We start from the raw sequence: 25,100 nt of genomic DNA on the forward strand, positions 1-25,100 counted from the left end.
TACGCATATGTATATATACGCATATGTATATATACGTCTATGTATATATACGTATATGTATATATATATATATATATATATACACTACCGCTCAAAAGTTTGGGGTCACATTGAAATGTCCTTATTTTTGCAGGAAAAGCACTGTACTTTTCAACGAAGATAACTTTAAACTAGTCTTAACTTTAAAGAAATACACTCTATACATTGCTAATGTGGTAAATGACTATTCTAGCTGCAAATGTCTGGTTTTTGGTGCAATATCTACATAGGTGTATAGAGGCCCATTTCCAGCAACTATCGCTCCAGTGTTCTAATGGTACAATGTGTTTGCTCATTGGCTCAGAAGACTAATTGATGATTAGAAAACCCTTGTGCAATCATGTTCACACATCTGAAAACAGTTTAGCTCGTTACAGAAGCTACAAAACTGACCTTCTTTTGAGCAGATTGAGTTTCTGGAGCATCACATTTGTGGGGTCAATTAAACGCTCAAAATGGCCAGAAAAAGAGAACTTTCATCTGAAACTCCACAGTCTATTCTTGTTCTTAGAAATGAAGGCTATTCCACAAAATTGTTTGGGTGACCCCAAACTTTTGAACAGTAGTATATATATATATTTATATATATATTGTTTTATAAAAGTCAGTGCATGAATTTTATTTTGTATGTGAGTGCAATCTAAAAATAAAACCATTCTTGATGTTTTTTACCTGGATTGTTCTAAGCCCCTGGGTGTAAAATTCTACATTATCAAGAAGGATTAGGCACACATTGACAGTAGAAAAAGATAATATTTTCAGCAGATATAATACTAAGAGTGGTTATGGAAATATATTTGGAGCTGTTTTGTTGTGTTTTGATAACTGAATATGAAATAAAGTGAATAATATCAAAGTGCGTCCTTTCATTTTTCTGTTTGAAAAGGTTAGGGACACCCATGGTCTATGTGGATGTTCTTGGTATGCAAATAAGGAGAGTTTGATGTAATTATGTATGAGACAGTGTATGTTGATAATACCAAAGCATTTTATTTATAACACGTATGGAATCTCAAAGTGCTGAAACAAGACATTTAATTTAAATGTGATCAAAAACTAATAAAAAGTATTGCATAGCAACATCAATACAAAGTTAAAAGGAGACTTTGGCAAAATACCTTTTACAAAAATATATTTAGGTTTTGTTTTAAAAAGCAGTTGCAGTCTGTGGGGCCCTCAGGTGGTCAGGGAAGGCAGTCCACAGTATGTCTCATCTTTTTCTTTTTACTATTGGGTAAGTAAAGTGCTTTATCTGATTAGGTCGACTACAGCCATGCTACTACTCATCTAAAAACGTAACATATCCAGCAATTAAATAAACAAATAAAATAGCTATTATGCTGTTCTAGTTTTTATTTTTGTTACTATTTATTTTACTTGTTGGGGGCCGCTATTTGTGGTTCTATCAATCAATCAATCAATGTTTACATATATAGCCCTAAATCATGAGTGTCTCAAAGGGCTGCACAAGCCACAACGACATCCTCGGTTCAGATCCCACATAAGGGCAAGGAAAAACTCAACCCAATGGAATGACAGTGAGAAACCTTGGAGAGGACCGCAGACGTGGGGCCAGCAGGAGACCATCCCGAGTGGGTCCCGACTTTGGACAGCTAGCGACTCATCTTTGGTCACCAAACCCCCGCAGAGCAGAAAATAAACGGCAGATCAACTGGTCTAAAAAGGGGGTCTAGTTAAAGCAGGGGTGTCCAAACTTTTTCCACTGAGGGCCGCACACTGAAAAATCAAAGCAAGCGGGGGCCAATTTTGATATTTTTTTATTTTAGAAACCAATACAATATATGTATAAAAAATATACATTTAGGCCTCCACTCAGGCTTGATCCCAGGGACCCCAAAGGGTTTTGTTAAAAAAAAATATAAAAAATGTGTCATCATTCAGTATTATTATTTTTATTATTATTCAAGTTTTAAATCCATAGATCAACATTAGGTCTATTTGTCAATATAACGTTTTTAAAGATTTAAGTCGTATGCTCTTGTTGTCATAGAAAACCCTGTTTTTTATGGAAAAAAACACAAAATATGCAATATTTTCACCCAATAACATTTTTAAGATTATACAATAATTGGAGCCTTAAAAAGGTCAATAACTCATAACACCATTGATTTTAGTTCTTTATTATTTTTTGAGCGATGACACTGAAAAACAAATCACGCAAAAATTATTGGGGAACCAAAAGAGTCCTACTCATTAAAGTGTTAAAAAATAAATTATCCTTTTTTTTTTTTTTTACTGTTTACTTTTAACACAATAATATCGAGATCAACTTCAGATCCATCCGTCAATTATAAGTTGTATTTTTGTTTGTTCATTTTAGGCCCCTCTTTAAAAAAAAAAAAAAGAAAGTTAAATCTTTTATATGGCAAACACAAAATATTAAAACATTTTCCCCCCCAAAAAATATCTCAAAGTGCAATATTTAATGTGACGTAATCGGAGCCTTGGATAGGTCAATAATTCATAATGACATTGATTTTCATTCATTATTTTTATTAAAGAAACAGCCTGCATGGCAGCTTTGTGTTGTTAGAGTAAACATTGCAACTAGAGATGTCCGATAATATCGGTCTGCCGATATTATCGGCCGATAAATGCGTTACAATGTAATATCGGAAATTATCGGTATCGGTTTTTTATTATCAGTATCGTTTTTTTTGTTTTTTGTTTTTTTATTAAATCCACATAAAAAACACAAGATACACTTACAATTAGTGCACCAACCCAAAAAAACCCTCTCCCATTCACACTCATTCACACAAAAGGGTTGTTTCTTTCTGTTATTAATATTCTGGTTCCTACATTATATATCAATATATATCAATACAGTCTGCAAGGGATACAGTCCGTAAGCACACATGATTGTGCGTGCTGCTGGTCCACTAATAGTACTAACCTTTAACAGTTAATTTTACAAATTTTCATTCATTACTAGTTTCTATGTAACTGTTTTTATATTGTTTTACTTTCTTTTTTATTCAAGAAAATGTTTTTAATTTATTTATCTTATTTTATTTATTTATTTTTTTTAAAAAGTACCTTATCTTCACCATACCTGGTTGTCCAAATTAGGCATAATAATGTGTTAATTCCACGACTGTATATATCGGTTGATATCGGTATCGGTAATTAAAAAGTAAACATTGCAACTAGAGATGTCCGACAATATCGGTCTGCCGATATTATCGGCCGATAAATGCGGTACAATTTAATATCGGAAATTATCGGCATCGGTTTTTTATTATCAGTATCGGGTTTTTTTTTTTAAAAAAAAATTAAAATTTTTTTTTATTTTTTTATTTTTTTAAAAAATTAAATCCACATAAAAAACACAAGATACACTTACAATTAGTGCACCAACCCAAAAAACCTCCCTCCCCCATTCACACTCATTCACACTCAAGGGTTGTTTCTTTCTGTTATTAATATTCTGGTTCCTACATTATATATCAATATATATCAATACAGTCTGCAAGGGATACAGTCCGTAAGCACACATGATTGTGCGTGCTGCTGCTCCACTAATAGTACTAACCTTTAACAGTTAATTTTACAAATTTTCATTCATTACTAGTTTCTATGTAACTGTTTTTATATTGTTTTACTTTCTTTTTTATTCAAGAAAATGTTTTTAATTTATTTATCTTATTTTATTTTATTTATTTTTTTAAAAAGTACCTTATCTTCACCATACCTGGTTGTCCAAACTAGGCATAATAATGTGTTAATTCCACGACTGTATATATCGGTTGATATCGGTATCGGTAATTAAAAAGTAAACATTGCAACTAGAGATGTCCGATAATATCGGTCTGCCGATATTATCGGCCGATAAATGCGTTACAATGTAATATCGGAAATTATCGGTATCGGTTTTTTATTATCAGTATCGTTTTTTGTTTTTTTTTAAATTATTAAATCCACATAAAAAACACAAGATATACTTACAATTAGTGCACCAACCCAAAAAACCTCCCTCCCCCCATTTCTTTCTGTTATCAATATTCTGGTTCCTACATTATATATCAATATATATCAATACAGTCTGCAAGGGATACAGTCCGTAAGCACACATGATTGTGCGTGCTGCTGCTCCACTAACAGTACTAACCTTTAACACTTAATTTTACAAATTTTCATTAATTACTAGTTTCTATGTAACTGTTTTTATATTGTTTTACTTTCTTTTTGATTCAAGAAAATGTTTTTAATTTATTTATCTTATTTTATTTGATTCATTTTTTTAAAAAGTACCTTATCTTCACCATACCTGGTTGTCCAAATTAGGCATAATAATGTGTTAATTCCACGACTGTATATATCGGTTGATATCGGTATCGGTAATTAAAGAGTTGGACAATATCGGATATCGGCAAAAAGCCATTATCGGACATCCCTAATTGCAACATTTTCTTGTTACGTTTCACCTTTTTGCTCTTTCAAACCACTTTTTATGTTTTTTATTTTTTTTAACCGTATTTTAAAATGGGCCCTGGGGCCGTTAAAAAATGGCCCCCGGGCCGCACTTTGGACATCCCCGATTTAAAGGCTAGAGTATACAAATGAGTTTTAAAATGGGACTTAGATGCTTCTACTGAGGTAACATCTCTAACTGTTTTGTTTTTTTAAATGCACTGTAGCACTTTGAGGTTGTTAGCTCAATGTAAGGTGCTTTTACAAATCAAATCTATTATTGTTATTATATTTATATAGCGCTTTTCTCTAGTGACTCAAAGCGCTTTTACATAGTGAAACCCAATATCTAAGTAACATTTAAACCAGCGTGGGTGGCAGGTGGGTCAAGTGTCTTGCCCAAGGACACGACGGCAGTGACTAGGATGGCGGAAGCGGGGATCGAACCTGGAACCCTGAAGTTGCCGTGCCGCCCCGAGGTATGACTGTGATGTGGAGGTCGTGGGTGAGCAGCGGTGACACGTGGTGTGTTTTGTCGCGCAGGTTTCGTGCCGTGGACTGCTGGTCCGCCTTCTTTCACTTTTTTATTTTTCTTCCTTCCCTCCCCCCCGGCAAACTGAGTGGTCTCCCCCGGCAGACTGAGTGTCCCCCCCGGCAGACTCGCACAGCTCCATGGCGGTGATGAAGATCCACCAGCAGGTACTAGAACATTCTCTCCTTTTACCCGCTACAAGTTGACGCCTCCGAGCTTTGTTTAAAAAGTGACGGCGATTAAACGTCATTATCTCGCGTGGGGCGGCGAGTCACGACCACGCTAATGTAAGAAAAGAAGATAAAAGACGACAACACAACTAGCTCGACTAGCTAGCGGCTAACAGTAAACAAAAGCACACTCGACAACAAACCTGTTGCTTTTTTTTGTCACTTTAGCCCGGCGAAACTTGAGTAAAGTCTGATAATTATAACGGGGGAAACACATTAACTCACTACAAAACATTAATTGTTTGTTTGTTTGTGTCAAACCCACATGCTAACTTGTTGTTAGCGTCCACCTGAATGCTGGTGTTGCAATGAAAAAGACCCCCGTTTAGAAATAATGTCTTTTATATCTATCCATCCATTTTTTACCGCTTGTCCCTTTTGGGGTCGCGGGGGGTGCCGGAGCTTATCTCAGCTTTTCCATAAGCATACTTGCCAACCTTGAGACCTCAGAATTAGGGAGATATTCAAAATAGGTCACACATACATATACTGTATACATATATATATATTAGGGCTGCAACTAACGATTAATTTCATAATCGATTAATCTGTCGATTATTACTTCGATTAATAATCGGATAAAAGAGACAAACTACATTTCTATCCTTTCCAGTATTTTATTGAAAAAAACCAGCATACTGGCACCATGTTGTGGACATTGGGGGTGCAGCATACACCAATAATAACACAGAAATGTAACTCATCAGATCAGAACTGAATCAGATATTGTACACGTTTCTGTTGTGAATAATAAAGGATTCATTTTAGGCTGCCTCTGAATAATAGCATGAAATATTCCAGCACCTTGCCAACCTTGAGACCTAAGAATTAGGGAGATATTCAAAAGAGGTCACACATACATATATTGTATACATATATATATATATATATATATATATTAGGGCTGCAACTAACGATTAATTTGATAATCGATTAATCTGTCGATTATTACTTCGATTAATAATCGGATAAAAGAGACAAACTACATTTCTATCCTTTCCAGTATTTTAATTGAAAAAAACCAGCATACTGGCACCATGTTGTGGACATTGGGGGTGCAGCATACACCAATAATAACACAGAAATGTAACTCATTAGATCAGAACTGAATCAGATATTGTACACGTTTCTGTTGTGAATAATAAAGGATTCATTTTAGGCTGCCTCTGAATAATAGCATGAAATATTCCAGCACCTTGCCAACCTTGAGACCTAAGAATTAGGGAGATATTCAAAAGAGGTCACACATACATATACTGTATACATATATATATATATATATATATATATATATATATATATATATATATATATATTAGGGCTGCAACTAACGATTAATTTGATAATCGATTAATCTGTCGATTATTACTTCGATTAATAATCGGATAAAAGAGACAAACTACATTTCTATCCTTTCCAGTATTTTATTGAAAAAATCCAGCATACTGGCACCATGTTGTGGACATTGGGGGTGCAGCATACACCAATAATAACACAGAAATGTAACTCATCAGAACTGAATCAGATATTGTACACGTTTCTGTTGTGAATAATAAAGGATTCATTTTAGGCTGCCTCTGAATAATAGCATGAAATATTCCAGCACCTTCATAACGTTTAGTTATACTAAAGCGTCACTCAAATCTAAATAGATTTATATAGCTTTATCAGCCTGGCTACATTGATCCATTATGAAACCAATCTGAGATATTTCTGTCTGTTACGTTTATTTCCAAATTGGTAACCGTGCGTTTTTCTCTCTCAAAACGGAGTCAAATGTGCCGGAGACACATTATCAGCCCCGCGTTGCAACAAAGGCATAACTTTAACGTTACTCACAAAAAAGCTGAACTCGTGAATGCTTGTTGCCACTATGGACTTAAAAAGTTACGTACCATGAGTTCCTCCCTTCATCCATGGCTCCAACATGTTTCTTCTTCAGGTGCTCCTGAAGCAATGTTGTACTTCCGTGCCGTTTTGCAAGATACGGTCTTCTTTGAAGTCTTTAAAGTGAAGTGTTCCCACACTTTTGACGACTTAGGTCGTACACTTTTCTCCCTTGAAGCAATAACCTCAAGATGTTTCTCCGCTAAACTATCGGTAGTGTTTTCCTGCGCCATTTTTCGAATTTTTCCAGCAAAGGAGACGCCGTCGTCACGTGAGCTGCACATGATGTTTTGTACTGTTTTTGTACTTATTTTGATTATTGTTTCTCAGCTGTTTGTAAATGTTGCAGTTTATAAATAAAGGTTTATAAAAAAAATAAAAAATAACAAAACAAAAAAAAATAACAAAACAAAAAAAAAAAGCCTCCGCGCATGCGCATAGCATAGTTCCAACGAATCGATGACTAAATTAATCGCCAACTATTTTGGTAATCGATTTTAATCGATTTAATCGATTAGTTTTTGCAGCCCTAATATATACATATACATATATATATACATATATATATTACAGATGCGCGGATAGGCAATTATTTAATCCGCAACCGCATCACAAAAGTCGTCATCCACCCGAACTAACATTTTATCAAAACCACAACCGCCCGCCACCCACCCGTTGTTATATATCTAATATAGACGATGCAAGGCATTAGTGAGGTTAGAAAGCTTTTGCCTGTTAAAGAAAGGAGACTGATCCAATGCAGCAGAGACATTCAATGTGTGCCACGCATTAATATCTCTTGGCCACGCATTAGAGCAGGGTTGGGCAATTAATTTTTACCGGGGGCCGCATGAGCAACCCGGGCACTGCTGGAGGGCCACATCGACAATATTTCAATTCAATTTTGCTCAATATTATCTGTGTTGGTGAATCTTTTGCAATTTGTTTAATGAACAATGAAGACTGCAAAGAAGAAAGTTGTAGGTGGGATCGGTGTATTAGCGGCTGGCTGCAGCAACACAACCAGGAGGACTTTGACTTGGATAGCAGACGCGCTATCCGACGCTAGCCGCCGACCGCATCGATGATCGGGTGAAGTCCTTCGTCGCGCCGTCGGGCTGGAACGCAGGTGAGCACGGGTGTTGATGAGCAGATGAGGGCTGGCGTAGGTGGAGCGCTAATGTTTTTATCATAGCTCTGACGAGGTCCCGTAGCTAAGTTAGCTTCAATGGCGTCGTTAGCAACAGCATTGCTAGGCTTCGACAGGCGGCACAGCATTAACCGTGTAGTTACAGGTCCAGTGTTTGGTTCGGTGTCTCCTGATAGTAGTATTGTTGATCTGCTGTCTATCCTTCCAGTCAGGGGCGTATTTCTTTTTATTTCTATATGCATTTAAGCACGATGCTATCACGTTAGCTCCGTAGCTAAAGTGCTTCACCGATGTATTGTTGTGGAGATAAAAGTCACCGTGAATGTCCATTTCGCATTCTCGACTCTCATTTTCAAGAGGATATAGTATCCGAGGTGGTTTAAAATACAAATCCGTGATCCACAATAGAAAAAGGAGGAAGTGTGGAATCCAATGAGCCCTTTTACCTAAGTTACGGTCAGAGCAAAAAAAAGATACGTCCTGCACTGCACTCTAGTCCTTCACTCTCACGTTCCTCATCCACGAATCTTTCATCCTGGCTCAAATTAATGGGGTAATCGTCACTTTCTCGGTCCGAATCGCTCTCGCTGCTGGTGTAAACAATGGGGAAATGTGAGGAGCCTTTCAACCTGCGACGTCACGCTACTTCCGGTACAGGCAAGGCTTTTTTTTATCAGCGACCAAAAGTTGCGAACTTTATCGTCGATGTTCTCTACTAAATCCTTTCAGCAAAAATATGGCAATATCGCGAAATGATCAAGTACGACACATAGAATGGATCTGCTATCCCCGTTTAAATAAAAAAAAAATCATTTCAGTAGGCCTTTAATGTACCCTAAGATTTTTTTTTGTTAAAGTAAAGCCAATAATGACATTTGTTTGTGGTCCCCTTTATTTAGAAAAGTATCGACATTGTCAAATTATTGCACTGTTTGAATTAGTTATGACTGATAACAGTAATGATCATAATAACCAAAAGAAACACCACCAAAATATTAGAGAGTTGACATGCGTGTTTGAGAAACAAATACGATTGTCCAAAATGTGCAGGAATTTGGAGGAAGCTGCGAGACTTGACGCGATCGCGACATACATCACACATTCCTTAAGGGACGGCCATTCACGCCCCAATCTAGTCTCATGTTAGTCTGGTGGTTATCCTTTATCCCTTAGGTGCATAATTATTGTGGGCACTAGGTGAACAAATGACTTCAACTTAAAGACAACATAGGTCCATTCCAGATGGTTAATATTGAATAGGTAGAAAATGGATGGAAGGAAGCTTAGTGTTTTTCATACCAACCCATGTTCTGTTTGACTGATTTCACTTGATCAAGCCTTTTCTAACGGTACACACCACAAAATAAGTATGAATGTATGATTCCTGCTGATATTGTATCGGACTAATATTGGTATCGCCCAATACGCATAGCTCCAATATAAGTGTTGTATTGGTAGTGAAAAAGTTGTATTAGGACACCCCTATGTTGTATTTACATTGTGGTGAGCTAATGATAGCTTGTAGCATTTAAACTAGTTGTGACTTACAGTACAGGCCAAAAGTTTGGACACACCTCATTCAATGCGTTTTCTTTGTTTTGTAGATTGTCACATCAAAACTATGAATGAACACATGTGGAGTTATGTACTTTTTTTTGCACACTCTTGGCATTCTCTCGATGAGCTTCAAGAGGTAGTCACCTGGGGCCGTACTTATCAAGCTTCTTAGAGTGCCATTTTACACTTAAGTCCTGAGAATTTGCGAAATTTAGTCCTACTCTCAAACTTAAGAATACAAGCTTTTTATCAACGTTCTTAAGTCTAAGAATCACTCCTACTCTCCACGATATTTAAGAGACCTTCAGAGGTGTCTTAAGTGGTTAGGAGTTGCCAGCAGGGGATGGCACTGAGGCGAGAGAGACGTGCGCGAACATTCAGGGAGCGGAACGATGTTCTGGATTTGTTTGATGACGAGCAGATCAAACGGTATCGTTTAGACAGAGCGGGTATTATTTTTGTCACAGATTTAATACTTTTCGATTCCATGTTGATTTCTGCATGTGGCTGCAGTGGGCTAGTATATATAGAGCCACCCACAACAGTTTCAAATTAGTTGCCTAATTAATGAATTGGAAAGAAAATGTTATGACAGTAGCGTATGTGTGTGGCCGTGAGGTGAGTGACGTCAGTGAGTGTGTGGGCGACAGAAGAGAGGGAGCGGTAGCGTGAGTGCCGGCGGGGACTAGTTTGTTTTGTATTATTTTGTTGTTTATTGTCAAAATATACACTCCCATTGTCCACTTAAATATTTCCAAGATATTTCTTTATTCTTAGACAACGGATTCCCTTCCGTGATTGGTCATTTCTATGGACACAGAAATGACGTCACCTAAAATTCCATTTACGGCACATAGTAATGTCGTAATTCAGCTCTGAGTGTGACACTTAAGATTCAGTCCTACACTTCGCTGAAAGTGTGAGTAAGACGCTTGATAACTAACTTTTAAGTGCAGCTTTCAGCGAAGAATTTATTTACTCTTAAGTCAACTCTTAGCAGACTTCTTAGGAGTAATTCTGAGAAGCTTGATAAGTACGGCCCCTGAAATGGTTTTCACTTCACAGGTGTGCTTGAAGCTCATGGAGAGAATGCCAAGAGTGTGCAAAGCAGTAATCAGAGCAGAGGGTGGCTATTTGGAAGAAACTAGAATATAAAACATGTTTTCAGTTATTTCCCCTTTTTTTGTTAAGTACATAACTCCACATGTGTTCATTCATAGTTTTGATGTGACAATCTGCAATGTAAATACCGTATTTTTCGGACTATAAGTCGCCGTTTTTTTCATAGTTTGGCCGGGGGTGCGACTTATACTCAGGAGCGACTTATGTGTGAAATGATTAACACATTACTGTAAAATATCAAATAATATTATTTAGCTCATTCACGTAAGAGACTAGACGTATAAGATTTCATGGGATTTAGCGATTAGGAGTGACAGATTGTTTGGTAAACGTATAGCATGTTCTATATGTTATAGTTATTTGAATGACTCTTACCATTATATGTTACGTTAACATACCAGGCACCTTCTCAGTTGGTTATTTATGCTTCATATAACGTACACTTATTCAGCCTGTTGTTCACTATTCTTTATTTATTTTAAATTGCCTTTCTATTCTTGGGTTTTATCAAATACATTTCCCCAAAAAATGCGACTTATACTCCAGTGCGACTTATATTTGTTTTTTTCCTTCTTTATTATGCTTTTTCGGACGGTGCAACTTATACTCCGGAGCGACTTATAGTCCGAAAAATACGGTAGTCATGAAAATAAAGAAAACACATTGAAATGAGAAGGTGTGTCCAAACCTTTGGCCTGTACTGTACATGGTTCTTTTTAAATCTCGGTTTTATTTTAAATGTGTCGTGTCTGATGCTTCCGCCAAACAGCCTGCCTTCGCTTCCTAAGCGGAAGAGTGTGGGAATAATTCCCCCATCTTCATTCTCCATTGTTCTGTGAGGTCTTCTCCTTGCTGACAGAAACTTGGACAAAGAGACAAAAATAGACATTGGAGGGGAAAAAAAGGACAGGAAGTTTGAAGGGTGAAAGGCACTGACGTGAGAGGAGTCATTTTTTGTCCTCTAGAGGGCGCCATGTATATTTTGGCTCTTTAGAGCAGGGGTCACCAACCTTTTTGAAAGCAAGAGCTACTTCTTGGGTAGTGATTAATGCGAAGGGCTACCAGTTTGATACACACTTCAATAAATTGCCAGAAATAGCCAATTTGCTCAATTTACCTTTAACTCTATGTTATTATTAATAATTAATGATATTTATCTTTGTGGAAACACTGATCATCTTAATGATTTCTCACAATAAATATATATAGAAACAGATAAATATCAATATGCAACACTTTATTTTTATATTTTCTCTAAGTGCACATTTTTCAAATTGAACATTTTCAAATGATCACTTCTAAGACAGTCTTGTGAAATCACAATATCCCATTTTAACTAGCTAGAGAATAAATGATGAAAAAAACACTTAATTGAACGGTTTAAAAGAGGAGAAAACACGAAAAAATTAAATTATGAAACATAGTTCATCTTCAATTTCGACTCTTTAAAATTCAAAATTCAACCGAAAAAAAGAAGAGAAAAACTAGCTAATTCGAATCTTTTTGAAAAAATTTAAAAAAGAATTTATGGAACATCATTAGTAATTTTTCCTGATTAAGATGAATTTTAGAATTTTGATGACATGTTTTAAATAGGTTACAATCCAATCTGCACTTTGTTAGAATATATAACAAATTGGACCAAGCTATATTTCTAACAAAGACAAATCATTATTTCTTCTAGATTTTCCAGAACAAAATTTTTAAAAGAAATTCAAAAGACTTTGAAATAAGATTTAAATTTGATTCTACAGATTTTCTAGATTTGCCAGAATAATTTTTTTGAATTTTAATCATAATAAGTTTGAAGAAATATTTCACAAATATTCTTCGTCGAAAAAACAGAAGCTAAAATGAAGAATTAAATTAAAATGTATTTATTATTCTTTACAATAAAAAAAATAAATATACTTGAACATTGATTTAAATTGTCAGGAAAGAAGAGGAAGGAATTTAAAAGGTAAAAAGGTATATGTGTTTAAAAATCCTAAAACCATTTTTAAGGTTGTATTTTTTCTCTAAAATTGTCTTTCTGAAAGTTATAAGAAGCAAAGTAAAAAAATTTATGAATTTATTTAAACAAGTGAAGACCAAGTTTTTAAAATATTTTCTTGGATTTTCAAATTCTATTTGAGTTTTGTCTCTCTTAGAATTAAAAATGTAGAGCAAAGCGAGACCAGCTTGTTAGTAAATAAATACAATTTAAAAAATAGAGGCAGCTCACTGGTAAGTGCTGCTATTTGAGCTATTTTTAGGACAGGCCAGCGGGCGACTCATCTGGTCCTTACGGGCGACCTGGTGCCCGCGGGCACCGCGTTGGTGACCCCTGCTTTAGAGTAAAGCGACCTATTTCAAGCTGCTTAGGGTTTTCAAGATTAGCAGTGTGTTAACTGTGGCAGACAGAAAAAGCCCTCAAGTATTGTTTATTTTAGTACAAAAGTTATTCACTCTTTGGCTTATGTGGTCTTGGAATCAAATTTGTGAGCCTTTCTAGACTACTATTACTACTACTACCACTACCACTACTATTAAAACTACTGCTCATCAGTAAAATATTTTTAAAGACTACTCCAATTGTTTAGATGACTATTTATATCGGTGTGTGGCATTGCATTAGTGTTTCACGAGCTTATCATCTTATTCTGCAGAATAAGATGGACGGTGTCCAACTTTGAATAATCAAAAAATGGTCAAAATTTCCAAACTTCCCGAGCTTAACTTCCCGTGGTAAATTTACGGAAACTTTACACCCCTTTGCAACACTACAAGCAACACATCAGCTGTTGTCAACACCAACTGTGCCACCCCAGTGTTTCCCACACATTCATTTATTTGTGGCGGCCCGCCACGACACAATTACGTCCGCCACAAATAAAAAAAATAAATTATTTTTAATTTTTATTTATTTTTGTCCTGTCCAGCTTCTCAGGCAAATCATATAGTTGATGTAGATGCCCATATAGGCTGTTCAGATTTACTTTACAAAAGAGAAGTGTAGGATACTTCTCTTGTTGCCTTATTTGTATTTGACCACTACTGTTTTCTGTTTATTTGTTACTGACTGTGGCAGGACACCTCTGCCTCTGTTTCACTTTATGTTGCTGGTAAATAATATGGTTGTAGTAGTAGGCTAAAGTTAAATTATTTAGTATGCACTAATTAAAGGGGCAGAGCTTTGAGACATTTTAGCTTTTATATTTTATAAGATATATTTTTTGTAAGAACCACAATTAATAAATATATTTCAGTGAATAACTTATTGTTCAAATCTGTATATAAATATGTACATAAAGTGTTGTAATTATATTGTAAAATGGATGGATGGATGGACGTTTAAAACAAAACTGTTATTATTAATTAGTAAGTATAAATTTTTTTAGCCTTTTTAGAGAAAATCAGATCATTGTAGTAAATTATGCAAATTACTCGATGATGTCATGGTGATCACGCCCATAGCCACGCCCCCACCGCCACAGGTATCTTGGCAGTTTATGGGAAACACTGCACCCGTGTGTTGTTCCCCCTTTAATGTTCTGGTCTAGTCCAGGGGTGGTTATTTAAGGTCCTGGTCTAGTCCAGGGGTGGGCGACCCGAAATGTTGAAAGAGGTGGTTATTTAAGGTTCTGGTCTAGTCCAGGGGTGGTTATTTAAGGTCCTGGTCTAGTCCAGGGGTGGGCGACCCGAAATGTTGAAAGAGCCATATTGGACCAAAAATACAAAAAACAAATCTGTCTGGAGCCGCAAAAAAAATGAAAAGCCGTATATAAGTCTTATAATGAAGGCAACACATTATAAAACTTAGTACAGGGGTGTCAAACTCATTTTAGATTGGGGGTCACGTGGAGAAAAATCTACTCCCAAGTGGGCCGGACTGGTAAAATCACGGCACAATATTGGTATCGCCCAATACTCATAGCTCCAATGTAAGTGTTGTATTGGTAGTGAAAAAGTTGTATTAGGACACCCCTATGTTGTATTTACATTGTGGTGAGCTAATGATAGCTTGTAGCATTCGTACTAGTTGTGACTTACAGTACAGGCCAAATGTTTGGACACACCTTCTCATTCAATGCATTTTCTTTATTTTGTAGATTGTCACATAGAAACTATGAATGAACACATGTGGAGTTATGTACCTTTTTTTGCACACTCTTGGCATTCTCTCGATGAGCTTCAAGAGGTCGTCACCTGAAATGGTTTTCACTTCACAGGTGTGCTTGAAGCTCATGGAGAGAATGCCAGGAGTGTGCAAAGCAGTAATCAGAGCAAAGGGTGGCTACTACCACTTCCACTACTATTAAAACCACTGCTCCGTCACTACACAACATGCTGACCTTTTAGGATTCCCACCAAGGATCACGTTACCTACGGTGCTTCTTAGCACAGGGTCAGAGCAGAGGGCAATGCAAGCTGTACACTTTGACTCAACCGTGCCTCCTTCCAGGAACTTATGCTCTCAGTATGTGCTTGTGTGTAGAAATGTTACACCTGCATCATCCTAACCTTCCGTCTCGTCCGTGAAATGTTGCACCTAAAGGTTCCTATATCCCAGGGGTGCCCATTACGTCGATGGGGGAGGGTGTGTCAGTCCATCGGCAGCCAGGCATTAAGGAAATAGACCTCAAAATCAGCGATCATCAATCTTCACCAAGACGTCACTTTCGTCACTTGATTGACATTCACAGCACGACTGCATTATTATATTACATTAAACATTAAGAAAACGGCAACAATGTATTTTGTAAACAAATATAAAATGTCATCCTTTATATAGGACCGACAGGAAGGCGAGAAACGCTTTTTATTTGTATATATATTTTAAATCTCAAATATATTTACAAATACGCGTTTATTTATACAAATTATTTATTTATTTGTATATCACATTCGTATTTTTATTTGTATATTTATTAATGTATGCATATGTATTAATTAGGGATGTCCGATAATGGCTTTTTGCCGATATCCAATATTCCGATATTGTCCAACTCTTTAATTACCGATACCGATAACAACCGATACCGATATCAACCGATATATACAGTCGTGGAATTAACACATTATTATGCCTAATTTGGACAACCAGGTATGGTGAAGATAAGGTACTTTTGAAAAAAATAAATAAAATAAGATAACTAAATTAAAAACATTTTCTTGAATAAAAAAGAAAGTAAAACAATATAAAAACAGTTACATAGAAACTAGTAATTAATGAAAATGAGTAAAATTAACTGTTAAAAGTTAGTACTTTTAGTGGACCAGCAGCACGCACAATCATGTGTGCTTACAGACTGTATCCCTTGCAGACTGTATTGATATATATTGATATATAATGTAGGAACCAGAATATTGATAACAGAAAGAAATGGGGGGAGGGAGGTTTTTTGGGTTGGTGCACTAATTGTAAGTGTATCTTGTGTTTTTTATGTTGATTTAATTAAAAAAAAACCCGATATTATCGGACATCCCTAGTATTAATATCATATTGATATACAGTGTTTCCCATAAACTGCCAAGGTACCTGTGGCGGCGGGGGCGTGGCTATGGGCGTGGTCACCATGACATAATCGAGTAATTTGCATAATTTACTACAATAATTAGATTTTCTCTAAAAAGGCTCAAAAAATGTATACTTACTAATTAATAACAGTTTTGTTTTAAACGTCCATCCATCCATCCATCCATCCATCCATTTTACAATATAATTACAACACTTTATGAACATATTTATATACAGATTTGAACAATAAGTTATTCACTGAAATATATTTATTTATTGTGTTTCTTACAAAAAATATATCTTATAAAATATAAAAGCTAAAATGTCTCTTAAAGCTCTGCCCCTTTAATTAGTGCATACTAAATAATTTAACTTTAGCCTACTACTACAACCATATTATTTACCAGCAACATAAAGTGAAACAGAGGCAGAGGTGTCTTGCCACAGTCAGTAACAAATAAACAGAAAACAGTAGTGGTGGTAGATAGACACAGAGCTTCATCAAACATCTGATCCACTGAACAAAGAGCGCCAAAAATCTTGAACTTTAGACTGCCATCAGTTTTACTCCCTACACTTAACCATGTGTTTCCTACTGCCTGCAGACTTTGCACCCTTTGTTATATACACATGTTGTGTTTCTAATATAAATACATTTAATAAAGTCAAATACAAATAAGGCAACAAGAGAAGTATCCTACACTTTTGTAAAGTAAATCTGAACAGCCGATATGGGCATCTACATCAACTATATGATTTGCCTGAGAAGCTGTAGAAAACAAAACAAAACAAAAACATTTTCTTTTTTACATTTTTTTTTTTTTTTAAATTTTTTAAATTTATTTTTGGCGGACGTAATTCTTTCGTGGCGGGCCGCCACAAATAAATGAATGTGTGGGAAACCCTGATATATATTAGGGCTGCAACTAACGATTAATTTGATAATCGATTAATCTGTCGATTATTACTTCGATTAATCGATTAATAGTCGGATAAAAGAGACAAACTACATTTCTATCCTTTCCAGTATTTTATTGAAAAAAAACAGCATACTGGCACCATACTCATTTTGATTATTGTTTCTCAGCTGTTTGTAAATGTTGCAGTTTATAAATAAAGATTTATTTAAAAAAAAAAAAAAAATTTTTTTTATTTTTTTTATTTTTTTTAAAAGCCTCTGCGCATGCGCATAGCATAGATCCAACGAATCAATGACTAAATTAATCGGCAACTATTTTTATAATCGATTTTAATCGATTTAATCGATTAGCTGTTGCAGCCCTAATATATATATAAGTTGATGTGAGACAATTCTACTTCCATACTTTTCTAACTGTTTGTTTTAGTTGAAAAAAACATATAGTTGGTTAAAAGATTCCAGTGTGTGTGTGTATAAGTACTTTTTGAGCTAATTCAACAATACTGCAATGATAATGATAACCATGATATATGGATGTAACGATATGAAAATGTCTTATCACTGTCGTTGTGACCAAAATTATCACCGTTATCGTTGTTACTGCAGTATTGTTGAATGTGCTCAAAAAGTACTTGTTCACACACTGAAATGTTTTAACCAAGTTATTAAAAAACAGAAAACAAAAATAAATAGCCACTATTTTGCATGTTTTGTCTTTGTTAAGCTTCACTGATAATCTCAGTATGTTATCTGTTTTAATGGACAAGCTTTTAATTTTTTCAAACATTGTTTTGTACTGTAGCACTTTATGATTTATTTAAATGAAAAGTGCTCAACAAATAAAAAATATACAGTACAGGCCACACCTCAATGTGTTTTCTTCTTTTTCATGACATTGTAGATTGTCACATCAAAACTATGATTGATCACATGTGGAGTTATGTACTTAACAAAGAAAAGTTAAATAACTGAAAACATGTTTTATAGCCACCCTTAGCTCTGATTACGGCGTTGCACACTCTTGGCATTCTCTGGATGAGCTTCAATAGGTAGTCACCTGAAATGGTTTTCACTTCACAGGTGTGCCTTATCAGGGTTGATTAGTGGAATGTCTTGCTTTATCAATGGGGTTGGGACCATCAGTTGTGTTGTGAATGAGAAGGTGTGTCCAAACTGTCTTTCTGGCGGGCGTTGTTTCCTATGTAAAAACACCGCCGTCCCGTAGTCTCCGCTAAGAGAGCACAGATTCTAGGTTCAACGTGCACAGTTGAATATCTTAGTTGCTCCGACAGCAATGTGTTTATACAAGCTTACATTGGGTTATGTTGTTTCCGAATGGAGAAAGACATTAATGTTTCTTGTTTTCATGTTAGCATTTACAGTAGCGAGTTGGCACCAGTCAGTCCGTGAGTTTACGCAAGTTTTTTTCAATATTTTAATTTAAAATGTACAGATATACTAGGCCTTGAATTTTTACTTTTTAAGGTCAAGGCAAGTGTTGCCTTAAAGGAGGGCTCATATTTTAGGGCACCAAGGCAAGTTGGAAGGGCACCAAGGCAAACATTATTTTCTTTCCAGGCAGGTGCTCCAAAGCATGCATGCATACATAACAGTTTTCTGTATTCATTATGAATATAAACTTGTCAGCTTTTTGTCATTACATGATGCCTTTAGCTCTATTTTTACCTTTTGATAGAGAGAAGTATTTATTTTAATGATTTATTTTTGAAGTTATGTACATGTAGATGCTGTATCGGGACAGATCCATAAAGAGTTTGAGCAGAAAAATGTCGTATAGGAATTAACTACACACAATAAACCATTAACAAAATGATGTGTCATATAGTTTTTAAAGTAATACCTTTGTGACATGCAAAAATACACGAGTAATGTAAAAAATACATGGCATTTACTTTTTGATATTAAAATAAAACACAAAGCAGTTTGCCTAATGAAGATAAAATCTAATAAACAAGATGTGTTCTTCTCCAACGCCCTCTTGTAGTTCAGTACAACAGTTTTGCCAACAACAAAAAAACAAAACAGGAGTTTACAGCGTGTTTCCTCACCTCATTAACTATGTCACAGCAGCTGATGGAGGCTGTATTGTCAAAATGAAAGCAACATCATATAGTTTTTCTCCTTCGCTCTATACTTTTAGTGTGGGGACATGTGTCTCCAATATTGTCCACACCTGTCTCCATCTAAACACAGCAGTGCGCTCTTAAACACATGGCGGGAAGCGAGGGAAAATGACTGTAGCGTCCCGGAAGAGTTGGTGCTGCAAGGAATCCTGGGAATGTGTTCTGTAGTGTTTATGTTGTCTTGTGGTGCAAATGTTCTCCCGAAATGTGTTTGTCATTGTTGTTTAGTGTGGTCTCACTGTATGGCACAGATTTATGACAGTGTCGGCGTTGTTTATACGGCCACTCTTAGTGTGACATGTAGGCCTGTTGATTAAGTATAATCTGAGGGTGTTAGTACGCAATGATTAATATGCCAAGCGACGATAGTGCGCATGTGGCTGTCCTCGTGTTGTCTAAAATGAATGAATAATTATAGGGTTTTCTGTGATTTATAAAGGGGGCGGTTGGTCTGGAATTTTATCTATACTATATTTTATATAGTGGTACACGGACGTAGGGAGAAGTACAAAGCACCAATAAACCTTAAAGGCACTGCCTTCGCGTGCCGGCCCAATCACATAATACTTTGATTGATTGATTGAAACTTTTATTAGTAGATTGCACAGTTCAGTACATATTCCGTACAATTGACCACTAAATGGTAACACCCGAATAAGTTTTTCAACCTGTTTAAGTCGGGGTCCACGTAAATCCATTCATGGTACAAATATATACTATCAGCATAATACAGTCATCACATAAGTTAATCATCAGAGTATATACCGTAATTTCCGGACTATAAGCCGCTACTTTTCCCCCTCGTTCTGGTCCCTGCGGCTTATACAAGGGTGCGGCTTATTTACGGCCTGTTCTTCTCCGACACCGACGAAGAGGATTTCGGTGGTTTTAGTACGCAGGAGGAAGACGATGACACAATGATTAAAGACTGACTTTTCATATACCGGTAGGCTGGTTATTTTGATAACGTACAGGCGAGCACTTTGTATTACTTTTTACCGTTGTATTATTTGTACTCTGCACGAATGCTGTTCGCCATGTCAGAGATGTGAAAGTTTGATTGAATGATTGAAAGATTTATTGTTAATAAATGGGACGCTTTGCGTTCCCAAACAGTCATCTCTGTCCCGACAATCCCCTCCGTGGTAGCAGGAACCCCTATATACTACGCTAATTACACATCAAAACCCTGCGGCTTATAGTCGGGTGCGGCTTATATATGGAGCAATCTGTATTTTCCCCTAAATTTAGCTGGTGCGGCTTATAGTCCGGTGCGGCTTATAGTCCGGAAATTACGGTACATTGAATTATTTACATTATTTACAATCCGGGGGGTGGGATGAGGAGGGTTTGGTTGATATCAGCACTTCAGTCATCAACAATTGCATCATCAGAGAAATGGACATTGAAACAGTGTAGGTCTGACTTGCTAGGATATGTACAGCGAGCAGTGAACATAGTGAGTTCAGATAGCATAAGAATAAGTACATACACTACCGTTCAAAAGTTTGGGGTCACCCAAACAATTTTGTGGAATAGCCTTCATTTCTAAGAACAAGAATAGACTGTGGAGTTTCAGATGAAAGTTCGCTTTTTTTGAGCGTTTAATTGACCCCACAAATGTGATGCTCCAGAAACTCAATCTGCTCAAAGGAAGGTCAGTTTTGTAGCTTCTGTAACGAGCTAAACTGTTTTCAGGATGTGTGAACATGATTGCACAAGGGTTTTCTAATCATCAATTAGCCTTCTGAGCCAATGAGCAAACACATTGTACCATTAGAACACTGGAGTGATAGTTGCTGGAAATGGGCCTCTATACACCTATGTAGATATTGCACCAAAAACCAGACATTTGCAGCTAGAATAGTCATTTACCACATTAGTAATGTATAGAGTGTATTTCTTTAAAGTTAAGACTAGTTTAAAGTTATCTTCATTGAAACGTACAGTGCTTTTCCTTCAAAAATAAGGACATTTCAATGTGACCCCAAACTTTTGAACGGTAGTGTACATTAGAAATACATTTGATTATTTACATTTGATTACTGTATATTACCAAATAAACGCCCTTTGGCAAATAACCGCCCATGTCCTAATAGCCGCCCGGGGTCTGACCCCATTTTGTGAATTAACCGCCTCTTCCTAATAACCGCCTATGTCCAAATAGGGCTGTTATTTGCATAATTTAGATTAAAATGCTACTGGGGTTGCGTTTGCTGCAGTATTATTGTTTTGATGGTTTTATAGAGTACTTGGTACCATAATTGTATTTTTCCTGTATGCTGCTTTATTTAAAACTTGGAGTACTGTAGCCTTTGTTTTATTTAAGTGACAGTATTATTGTTCTGTTTTGATGGTGGTTTTTATACTTGAATACTTGGTACCATAATTTTATTTTTCCCTGTAGGCTGCTTTATTTAAAAAGTTCATTTATTTGTAGTATTGGTATTCTATTTGACAATTGTTGCACTACTGCCATGTTGAGGACTTGTTGATCTCTTGTTTTTTGATAGCCTACCTCATGTTGATCTCTTGTCCTTTGATAGCCTAGCTCATGTTGATCTCTTGTCTTTTGATAGCCTAGCTCATGTTGATCTCTTGTCTTTTGATAGCCTAGCTCATGTTGATCTCTTGTCCTTTGATAGCCTAGCTCATGTTGATCTCTTGTCTTTTGATAGCCTAGCTCATGTTGATCTCTTGTCTTTTGATAGCCTAGCTCATGTTGATCTCTTGTCTTTTGATAGCCTAGCTCATGTTGATCTCTTGTTTTTTTGTACGAAAAAAACATACTGGACAGTAACCATAGTAACCAAATAATGGCCTGGTGCAGGCTGGTGCAAAAATAAATAAAAGCCTCGTGCAAATAACCGCCTGCTTTTCGATTTTGTGAAATAAACGCCCGGGCTACTATTTGGTAATATACGGTATTTACAATCCGGGGAGGTGGGATGTGGAAGGGGGAGGCTGTTAGTCAAGGGTTGAAGTTTCCTGGAGGTGTTTTATACTTACGGCTTTTCACACACACAAGTGAATGCAAAACATACTTGGTCAACAGCCATACAGGTCACACTGAGGGTAGCCCTATAAACACGTTTAACACTGTTACAAATATGCGCCACACTGTGAAGCCACACCAAACAAGAATGACAAACACATTTCGGGAGAACATCCGCACCGTAACACAACATAAACACAACAGAACAAATACCCAGAACCTAACTCTTCCGGGACGCTACAATATACACCCTCCGCTACCCCACCTCAACCTCCTCATGCTCTCTCAGGTACAGCATGTCCCAAATTCCAAGCTGCTGTTTTGAGGCATGTTAAAAAAAAAAAAAAGCACTTTGTGACTTCAATAATAAATATGGCAGTGCCGTGTCGGCATTTTTATCCATAACTTGAGTTGATTTATTTTGGAAAACCTTGTTACATTGTTTAATGCATCCAGCGGGGCATCACAACAAAATTAGGCATAATAATGTGTTAATTCCACGACTGTATATATCGGTATCGGTTGATATCGGTATCGGTAATTAAGAGTTGGACAATATCGGCAAAAAAGCCATTATCGGACACCTCTAACAATAACTGTGATATGACATGTTCATATTAGGGATGTGCGTATCGATCCTGTGGTATCGATATATCGATACTCACACGCTACTCATTTGGCATCACTTTTCTGAAAAAAGTATCGATATAAACCAAAAAAAAGGCGTGTGGAGGGTGCAAGCATCACTTTCAGATGTTTTTGATGACTTACTTAACTTCCTATGTGCTGGGACAGCCCTGTACCTGGCAGAGTATAGAGCTGGCCCAGTCACGTGACAGGAGACGGCGAATGAGCGTGGTCAACGTGCAACACACACACACAGCCAGCCGACAGCGATGCAGCCAGGCATATCCAGTGTTGTCCAATTGTTGACTTAAAACAGGCCTTTTTTTTTTAGTAAAGTTTACTGAATATTTTTGTTTAAATGATTATCCTAAATTCAAATAATTTCCACACAGGGGAATTTACTGTTAGTTGAAAATTGCTTGAGTATTTAAAACAAGATAAGAAAGAGATACAATTTGGAGATTCTTCATCTTTGCATTACAGTTTTATTTTTTTCCAAGAAAATCTTGAATATATGATTGAATGTGATTTTGGTTTTAATCTGTAACATGATTTCTTACATTTCGAAAACATTAGCCTATTTCATATTTCATTAATTGCTAATTATATCACAAACTTTAAAAAATAACTGCAGCTTCTTGCAATCCGGATTTGACTGTTAATTGGAAAGCCCTAATATTGAATTATTATTATATATAATATTTAATTTATTTTTCATATTTATGTTACCGTATTTCCTTGAATAGCCGCAGGGCCGTTAATTAATTTAAAACTTCCTGTCACTCCTGCGTTTACCGGAAACCGGCGGGATGGCCGTGCATGCGGTAATTATTTTACCAAAAGGAATCCATAAAATGTATGCGTGCGCTTTGAGTGTGATGTAAGCATACCATCATGAAAAGCACATTTAATTAAAAAAAAACGTTATTATGGTCTTACCTGTACTTATAAATGGAGTCCATTTGCAGCTCCTTCTGACCAAAAGCATCGATAACTTGTTTATAGAAGTCTTCATTATTTTATTTTTTCCTTTTTAAAAGTCTCTGTCTCGATGGAGATATTCCTTTAATTATTACCTCCTGCTTCCATTGAAAGTCCAGTTTAGAAAACTGTTTTATTTTAGATACCGGTATGTAATCCCCCTTGTTAAAAGGGGAAAAAAATAATCTCTTGCTGCGTGTGTTCACTTCTTCTGCAGTACCGGAAGTCGCAAGAAGGATCACTAGCGCGGCAGCGCCCTCTACCACCAGGAGGCGGGAGTCATTTAATGACTTATACAGTATTTCACACACGCAGCTACGGTATATTAATAAAACATAGCTGCTTACTGTTCTCTTTAGCATACTGTACCGGTATGCAATAACTTGGACCTTAAATCCTACTGAAAAGCTCTTTATCTTTTTTCCTTTGTGCGATTGTAAACTACTGAAAGCAGCTTCCTCCATTTTGAAAATGAGGACAGATGCGTCACTCGTGACATAACGAATTTGACCCGGTGGAAGTTCTAGCCATATGCTAAATATTTTGCGAAACAAGTTTGACCCGGCGAAAATTATAGACATGCGATAATAAAATTAATATTTTGCGAAACGAATTTGATCCGGCTTCAATAATAAACCGGCGATAAGGCCAAGCATGCGTTAATTATTTTGAGAAACGACTTTGACCCGGCAGTAATTCTAGACGTGCGAATACTATATTCCCTGCGCCAATTCAAGGAAATACGGTAAGAAAGAGATACAATTTGGAGATTCTTCATCTTTGCATTACATTTGTATTTTTTTCCAAGAAAATCTTGAATATATGATTGAATGTGATTTTGGTTTTAATCTGTAACATGATTTCTTACATTTCGAAAACATTAGCCTATTTCATATTTCATTAATTGCTAATAATATCACTAACTTTAAAAAATAACTGCAGCTTCTTGCAATTCGGATTTGACTGTTAATTGGAAAGCCCTA

This window comes from Entelurus aequoreus, linkage group LG20 (assembly GCF_033978785.1).
Source record: "Entelurus aequoreus isolate RoL-2023_Sb linkage group LG20, RoL_Eaeq_v1.1, whole genome shotgun sequence".
Taxonomy (NCBI): Eukaryota; Metazoa; Chordata; class Actinopteri; order Syngnathiformes; family Syngnathidae; genus Entelurus; species Entelurus aequoreus.